Here is an 8191-nt window from a genome sequence, read left to right as displayed (position 1 = left end):
GAACTTACTGGTGGCTGTTCTAATTGTTGTGCCGGTGTGTGTGTGTGTGTGTGTGTGTGTGTGTGTGTGTGTGTGTGTGTGTGTGTGTGTGTGTGTGTGTGTGTGTGTGTGTGTGTGTGTGTGTGTGTGTGTGTGTGTGTGTGTGTGTGTGTGTGTGTGTGTGTGAAAGTAGTCAAATTTCTTATGTGTGATCTTATTAACTATTTTACTATTTTTCTTTATATATATATATATATATATATATATATATATATATATATATATATATATATATATATATATATATATATATATATATATATATATATATATATATATATATGAGTAAACACACAATTTAAATGAAACGAAGAAAAGTTTTTTTCTAATGAGGTTGTCTCTCATTATTTCTCCCATTTCATTTTTATTTTACTCTCTCTCTCTCTCTCTCTCTCTCTCTCTCTCTCTCTCTCTCTCTCTCTCTCTCTCTCTCTCTCTCTCTCTCTCTCTATTCATACCTACATCCCTCTTTTCCCTTTCTCTTTTTATTTACATTCCCTCCTTTTTTTCACGTTCCTGTCCTGCAGCTTCGGTAGGTTCTTCTGTTGCAGCTAATAATTTGGGACTTGGATGGTAGTCTCCTTCTAGTTTTTGGAGCCTTACAAATTCTGGCCCCGTTCTTCACAGCGCAGGCAGGTTTTCAGTGATACCTTTGCTGAGACTCATGCCGCCCTGAAGAACTCCCTGATGCAGTTCCCGTCCTAACGTAACCACAAAAATTTCAAGATATAATCCCCTCTGAACCCAAAGAATTTCAAGATACATTCCCTCGTTGAACCCAAAGAATTTCATGATACCATCTAGTTGAACTCCAAGAATTTTAGGATAAACTATCTGTAAAACCACAAAGATTTCAAGATTTAGTCCACGTTGAACCATTAGAATTTCAAGATACAGTCCCATTGAACCCCAAGATCTTTTTAATAGTCCCCTCTAAACCCTACGAATTTCAAGATGCAGTACCAGTTGAACCCTAACAATTCCACGATGCAGTCACCTTCGAAGTTAAAGTTAGTAGGAAGCACGTTGGTATTCTTCAGCCACTCGGTTATTGCTTGAAATCAGCTTCCTTCAGGTCTCGAACTCTTGTCCCTAAGATCACTAAGTCCAAGCGTTGATCACTAGACCAAGTTTTCCCTCCCTTCCTCAACTACATAATTTCTCTACTACCTTTCGTATCTCAGTTTAATTTCTCCTATCTTTCATGCCTCTATTCTTTCCATCTCCTCTTTGTTCTTTATATCTTTTTTTCCTTTTCTATCCTATTCATCCTTTCCACTTCTTTTCTTCGACTTCTGTTTTGTTCTTCCATTCCTAGCAATTACCATTTATCTTCTATCCCACTTCCCCCATTCCATTTCTCCATTTTTTATTATTTTTATTTTTCTCATCTCCCCTTTCCATTCCGTACTTCTCACCTCCTCTGTTCCTCCATTCCTACCATCCACTTCTTTTGTATCCCACTCCACCATTCCATCCCTCCTTTCTTATATTCTTGCCTTTCCCTTCCATTCCAGATTTCTCACTTCTTCTATTCGTCCATTCCTCCCATCATTCTTTCCCCTCTTTAGTCCTTCCTTCACTCTCCCCCTCCCTTCGCTTCCGCACCTCTCACCTCTTCTTCTATTCATCCATTCCTTCCATATTCACTTCCCGTACTTATCTTCCCTTTCCCTTCCACACCTCTCATCACCTCTTCTCTTCTACTCATCCATTCCTCCCATATTTCCCTCCCTTCCTTACCACTCCCTTGCCTTTCCCTGCCTCGCCTCTTACCTCTCTCTCTCTCTCTCTCTCTCTCTCTCTCTCTCTCTCTCTCTCTCTCTCTGTGTGTGTGTGTCTGTGTGTGTCCCCGCCGCCTCCCCTCTGCTGGTGGTTTAAAGCAGTGTATATGGTCGCCGCGACAAGCCAAACGCGACTCAGTACCCCCATGATGTGCACGGCTTTGCTAAATTGCGGGCATGGAAGGAATTAAGCTTGGATTTTTTTATGAAGTGCGTTGCTATACGAGTGAAATTTCCTCTCTTAAATGTGATTCGAATAGAGGACAGTCTTATTTTTTTTAAGTCTGTCTGTCTGTCTGTCTGTCTGTCTGTCTGTCTGTCTGTGTCTGTCTGCCTCTCTCTCTCTATCTCTCTCTCTCTCTCTCTCTCTCTCTCTCTCTCTCTCTCTCTCTCTCTCTCTGGTAGTCTTTGTAACGAGAGTTCTTGTATCGTTGAAATTCCTTCCTTAAATATGATATACAGAGGTGACGCGCTTTTTTCTCTTCCTTTCTTTCCTTCTTGATTTATTTATTTGTTTTCTCTCCTTTTCTCCTTTCTTGTAACGAGACTACTAACGGCACGGAAAGTTCCCTTCAAATTTGGTATAAACGTGATTTATTTTCTTTTTTCCTGGTCGTCTTTAAGGTGGAAATCTTTGTAACGGCTGAATTTCTGTACGACAAAAATTTTCTTAAAACATGATACAAGCAGGAGAAAGCTCACTTTTTCCCTCTATACTCCTTTTATCTTCTACTATGACAAAACCACTTTCTCTTCTCTTATTCCGTTTTCTTCCTTTTTCTCCTCCTGTCCGTCTGAGAATCCACTCTTCTTTCTCCTCTCACAAACCACTCATCTCTTTCCTTCCATGTATCTTCCTCCTCCTGTGACAAATAACTCTATTCTCTCCTCTAGGTCCCTTTTTCTCCCCTCTCCTCTTCCTCCTACTCGTCTCGTGTCTATATAACAATCGCTACTATTTGCATGTCAGAAGTTTAGACAAGGATTCGAAAACTGTACTCCGATATCTTGAAAATGTTCTCTTTGCTGTGCAGTAAGCAAGTTTTTTTTTTTTGTGGCGAAAGTTATCTATAGGCGTTGGGAGGGCGGGGGAAGAAACAGTGGTAGGCACAAGGCAAGGGAGGACGTGGGGGCTGGCAAAATGAGAGAAAAAGGGTGATATAATAGGAAAGGAGCTTGGGAGAAGAGAAGGTTAGGGAAAGAGAAGGGGTAAGTACAAATGGATAAGGGACTAAAATGTTTGGTGGTTTTCGGGGAGGTGAAATGGGAGGAGAAGGGAGAGGGAGACCAGGAAAGGAACGAACTGGTGAAGCAAGGAAAGGCAGAGAAAGTTTGGGTGAAAGGAGGGACGGGTGGGAGGAGACGATGGAAAAGGGCAGGATGAGGAAACGTTTGTGGCGTGGAGGAGATGAAATGGAAGGGGAGGAAGAGGGAGGCAGCAAGGAAGGAATGGATTGGGGAGGAGTAAGGAAAGGAACAGGACAAAGTTTGGGCGGAAGGAGGAACAGTAGGAGATTAGTGAGGAGAGGGAGGAGGAGGAGGAGGAGGAGGAGGAGGAGGAGGAGGAGGAGGAGGAGGAGGAGGAGGAGGAGGAGGAGGAGGGAGGAGGAGGAGGAGGAGGAGGAGGAGGAGGAGGAGGAGGAGGAGAAGGAGAAGGACGAAGAAGGAGAAGGAGAAGAAGGAGAAGGAAGAAAGAGTAAGTTAGGAAATCTAGCTCAAGAAATGTTTGGTAAGGAAGGTTTTTATGGTAACACTGCCCGTGGAGGACCTGACATAGTGAATATTTGCTCTCTCTCTCTCTCTCTCTCTCTCTCTCTCTCTCTCTCTCTCTCTCTCTCTCTCTCTCTCTCTCTCTCTCTCTCTCTCTCTCTCTCTCTCTCTCTCTCTCTCTCTCTCTGTAGCAAAGACATCGTTCTCGAGGGAGGCAATAAAGTTTTGTTTTCTCTCCAATAACTTAAGGAACAGAAAAGTTTCAACACACTTTCTCTCTCTCTGTGTGTAAGTGTGTGTGTGTGTGTGTGTGTGTGTGTGTGTGTGTGTGTGTGTGTGTGTGTGTGTGTGTGTGTGTGTGTGTGTGTGTGTGTGTGTGTGTGTGTGTGTGCAGAAAAAAAAGTCTCCCCGAGTCCCACACAACGATTAGTGTTATTTTTAAGCAGGATCGTAAAGCGTGTTGTGGACAAAGCAATTCTTCATCCTATTTTTTTTTTTTTTTTTTGCTTCTTGACAATGAAGTGGTCAGACTGTCTTTTTAATAAGATTTTTTGGGAACATTGTATTATTCTCTAAGGTTGAATTCGCTTATTTCTTTCCTTTTCATTGTTCTTTTCATTATTTAAGCCTTTTTATCCAAGTTTTGTTTTAGAAGTATTTTATGTTAGTAGTGGATAATTTCAGTTCTGGAGTCTATCTTTTTCGTTCTCTCTTACACATTTTTTACAATCCTATAATCATTTCCCTTTTCTGTTTTCTTCTTTTTTGCCTTCATCTCTTCCATGTTCCTGTTTCCACCCTTTCATCCTTCTTTTCACCAACTCATCTCTCCCTCTTTCTCTTATTCTCTCCACCACTCCTCCCCTCCATCTCAGTTTTCTCCTCTCCATCCAATGTATTTTCCTTTCCTTCTTCCCGTCATCCCTTCCTCTCTCTCACCTTCTTGCCTTCAACCTTCCTTCTCTCCATTCCTTCTCTGAAAACTCTTTCCTCCTTCCCGGAATCTCTCTTCTCCCCTCCATTCGTTCATCCCTTCACTACCTACCTCTATATTGAATCCCTCTCTTCTTCCCCTTAATTCTCCCTCCCTCTTTCCTTCCTTATTCTTTTCTTCCTTCCCTTCTTCCTTCCACATTCTCTTCTTCCCTCCCCATTATCCCTTCACATTTATGCTTCCACCTTCCATCCCTCCCACCATCCCTCTATCCCTTCCTCCCTTCACATACCTGCCTCCCGTCTTCTCTCCTCCCTCCCCCGTCACCGTAACACCTGTCCACAGCGTGACGGGTGAGTGACGTCAACACTTACACCCTTCCTTCCTGATTACTTCCAGGGTGCTTATTTTTTATTACCTTGTTCCTTAATTGCACTAATGCTGATGACAAAGATGCCAAGGAGAACAGTGTTGACAGGGCCGATGGTGGGGGTAATGATGATGATGACAATGGTGGTGAAGTAGTATGGTGAGTAGCAGCAGCAGCATTAGTAGTAGGAGTAGTAGTAATAGTAGTAGTAGTAGTAGTAGTTTTTGTTGATGTTATAGTAATAGAAAACGTGGTGCTCCAGTTGTTGTTATTGCTGTTTTAAACGTAGTAGTAGTAGCAGTAATAGTGGTGGTAGTAGTGGTGGTGGTAGTAGTAACAGCAATAGTAATAGCAGAAGGTGGTAGTGGCGGTGGTAGTAGCAGTAACAGTAGTAGTAGTAGTAGTAGTAGTAGTAGTAGTAGTAGTAGTAGTAGTAGCAGCAGCAGCAGCAGCAGCAGCAGCAGCAGCAGCAGCAGCAGCAGCAGCAGCAGCAGCAGAAGCAGCAGCAGCAGCAGCAGCAGCAGCAGTAGTAGTAGCAGTAGTAGTAGTAGTAGTAGTAGTAGTAGTAGTGGTGGTGGTGGTGGTAGCAACAGTAGTAGTAGTAGTAGTAGTAAAAGCAGAAATAAGTAGTAGAAGTAACAGCAGTAAGTAGTTAGAAACAGTAGCAGCAGTATTATTATTATTATTATTATTATTATTATTATTATTATTATTATTATTTAGTAGTAGTAGTAGTAGTAGTAGTAGTAAAATAGTAGTAAAGTAAAGCAATAACGTATCTGGGCGTGATCACAGGTGTTTTTAGTTGAATGAAAAATATTTAAAGAAGTATGAAAGCACAGTTATAATTAATAAGGCCAGGCAGCCACTCAGGTGTGTCCGCGAGGAGTGTTGGCAGCGATCAGGGCACTTACTGGACACTTGGGAACAGAAAACGGAAACCACGGAGGGTGATTCTCAGGAGTAACTTCAGTAATGAGAAAAGTTCCCTTGCCAAAACATGGGTAGGGATAAAAATTCTCTCTCTCCTCTCTCTCTCTCTCTCTCTCTCTCTCTCTCTCTCTCTCTCTCTCTCCTCTCTCTCTCCTCTCTCTCTCTCTCTCTCTCTTGAAGATTTTACTAGTACAAAAACAATCTTCGTCAAATAAACAAGTTACTTTCCTAAAAATTCACAAAAACACTGAAGGCAGAACAAAACAGAAAATACAAGAAAATGAAAATAAAGAAATATGAAACGCGAAAATAACAAAACGCAAGCGAATAAATGCAATCTGGCAATTTGTACGTCTATTTTTATTACCCAAACGCCAAAAAGAGGAAAGCGTTTGACGAAATTAAAAATAAAAATCAAGTTTATCGGGATGTGAGTAAAATGACGGTTAACAAGACAGGTATATTTGCGTTCAAAGGGCGTTAAAAACAGACACCTGACGCGCAATATGTTCGTGCAAATCAGTGTCCCCGGGTTCTCTCTCTCTCTCTCTCTCTCTCTCTCTCTCTCTCTCTCTCTCTCTCTCTCTCTCTCTCTGATAGTGAGTGAGGCACGGGCATATTTACCAGTACATAAAATATATGAAATCTGTCGCATACAAAACCTCTTTCCTTTACGAATAAAAATCGCTCTCCTGCGCACTAAAATATATATCATTCCTGCGAGAACCATTACAATGAATAGATTGAAATAGTCTGTACTTGTTTTGGCAGTGGATAGATATTGTGAGGTGGGAAATAGAGACGAATAGTGATTAGATAGTAGATGAAATGTCTCCTTTTTAGACTAACAGCGTCGGAAAACAATAATATGATGGCAGTGGAGAGATATTGTGAAGACCGAAATAGTGATTAGAACCTTTTAGAGTACCAGCGTCACAAACAATGATGCTTATATGATTAGTTTGGCAATGTTTACAGATATTCATAAATGGAAAAATAAGACGACGCATTTTTTAGTCATGAATACACACGTAAATAAGCTAAATAAATATGAAAATTACGTAGAAAGTAGATTAAATGCCAACTTTCGTCAGTGCTCATGTATTAAACAACGAAAAGTTATATTGTGTATGTGGAGCAGCACAAACTGACGAACTGGGAACTCTGAGCATCAAGACTCAGAAACCTTCATTAAAGTCAGCACCTCTCCATATTTTGCTTGATATAACCCCTTCACTATGATATACAACAATTCACACCACTAGAATCAACGTATGAAATCTTAATAAGTACCTGGAAGATAGAAAAGGATGGAGAGATTTGACGATTTCTAGCCAGTATGACGTTTAGAAGTGGCTGCAGAACAAGTGTCCCAGAGTGGTCAGTGATTGTTAGTGATCAAGGAAAGATGTGCCAAGTAGCAGTGAACGAGTCAAAGAAACGTGCCACGCCACTCTGTTCTATATTTCGAAGTCTTAACTTTTAGCCAATGAAAATGACGTCACCTTGTCATCAGAACGTCTGGTGATATGAAGAAATAACAAAAAAATAAATATGTTCTTTAATATTTGTTTTCTCTCTCTCTCTCTCTCTCTCTCTCTCTCTCTCTCTCTCTCTCTCTCTCTCTCTCTCTCCTCTCTCTCTCTCTCTCTCTCTCTCTCTCTCTCTCTCTCTCTCTCTCTCTATATATATATATATATATATATAAACGACGCGCTTAGTTTTAGTACTGTCATAAGAAATAAACAGTAAACAGAAAAAAAAAAATCAAATACCTTTCTTAGATATTAAGAAAAAAAAAAAAGAAAAAAAAGCGGGATGCAGTTAGTATGGTGATGTTAAGAAAAAAAATTACACTTACTTGATTTTACAACTGGATACGTGCCATGGGTAAATAAGACATAAATAACAATTATAAATAGATCAAGCTTCACCTTTCTTCGATACTAAAGAACAAAACGGTAATAATGTAAAATTATTATGACCATCTTTAACAAGCAATACATGTATTTACGTCACTTATTCTTAGCAGTGAACGCACAAAAATAAAGCCTACGAATATTAAGAGAGTAGATCGTGTCACCTTACTTACGTACTAATAAGAAAAAGAAGACATAATTACAGTAACGATCTCTATAAACGCAACACATTCACACCAGTTATTCTTACCACTGGACACGTATCACAAGAAAAAAAAAAAATAAATAAAAAATAATAAAAATAAAAAGCAGATCAAACATCACCTTGGGCATTGGTCTGTAACACCTTACCTGCAGCCAGAGTGTAACCCCTCCAGCAACACTACTGAGGAACACAACACAGCAACACTCACCCTTCCATTGTTCTAAGGTGCGCTTTGATGTCCCTTGTATGTAATTACGCTGCAAAGAGACCAAACGGAAATCCTACAGAATATATGAT

Source organism: Scylla paramamosain, chromosome 37 (assembly GCF_035594125.1).
Source record: "Scylla paramamosain isolate STU-SP2022 chromosome 37, ASM3559412v1, whole genome shotgun sequence".
NCBI lineage: Eukaryota > Metazoa > Arthropoda > Malacostraca > Decapoda > Portunidae > Scylla > Scylla paramamosain.
The sequence above is the reverse complement of the archived record's forward strand: the minus strand, read 5'-3'. Positions refer to the sequence as shown.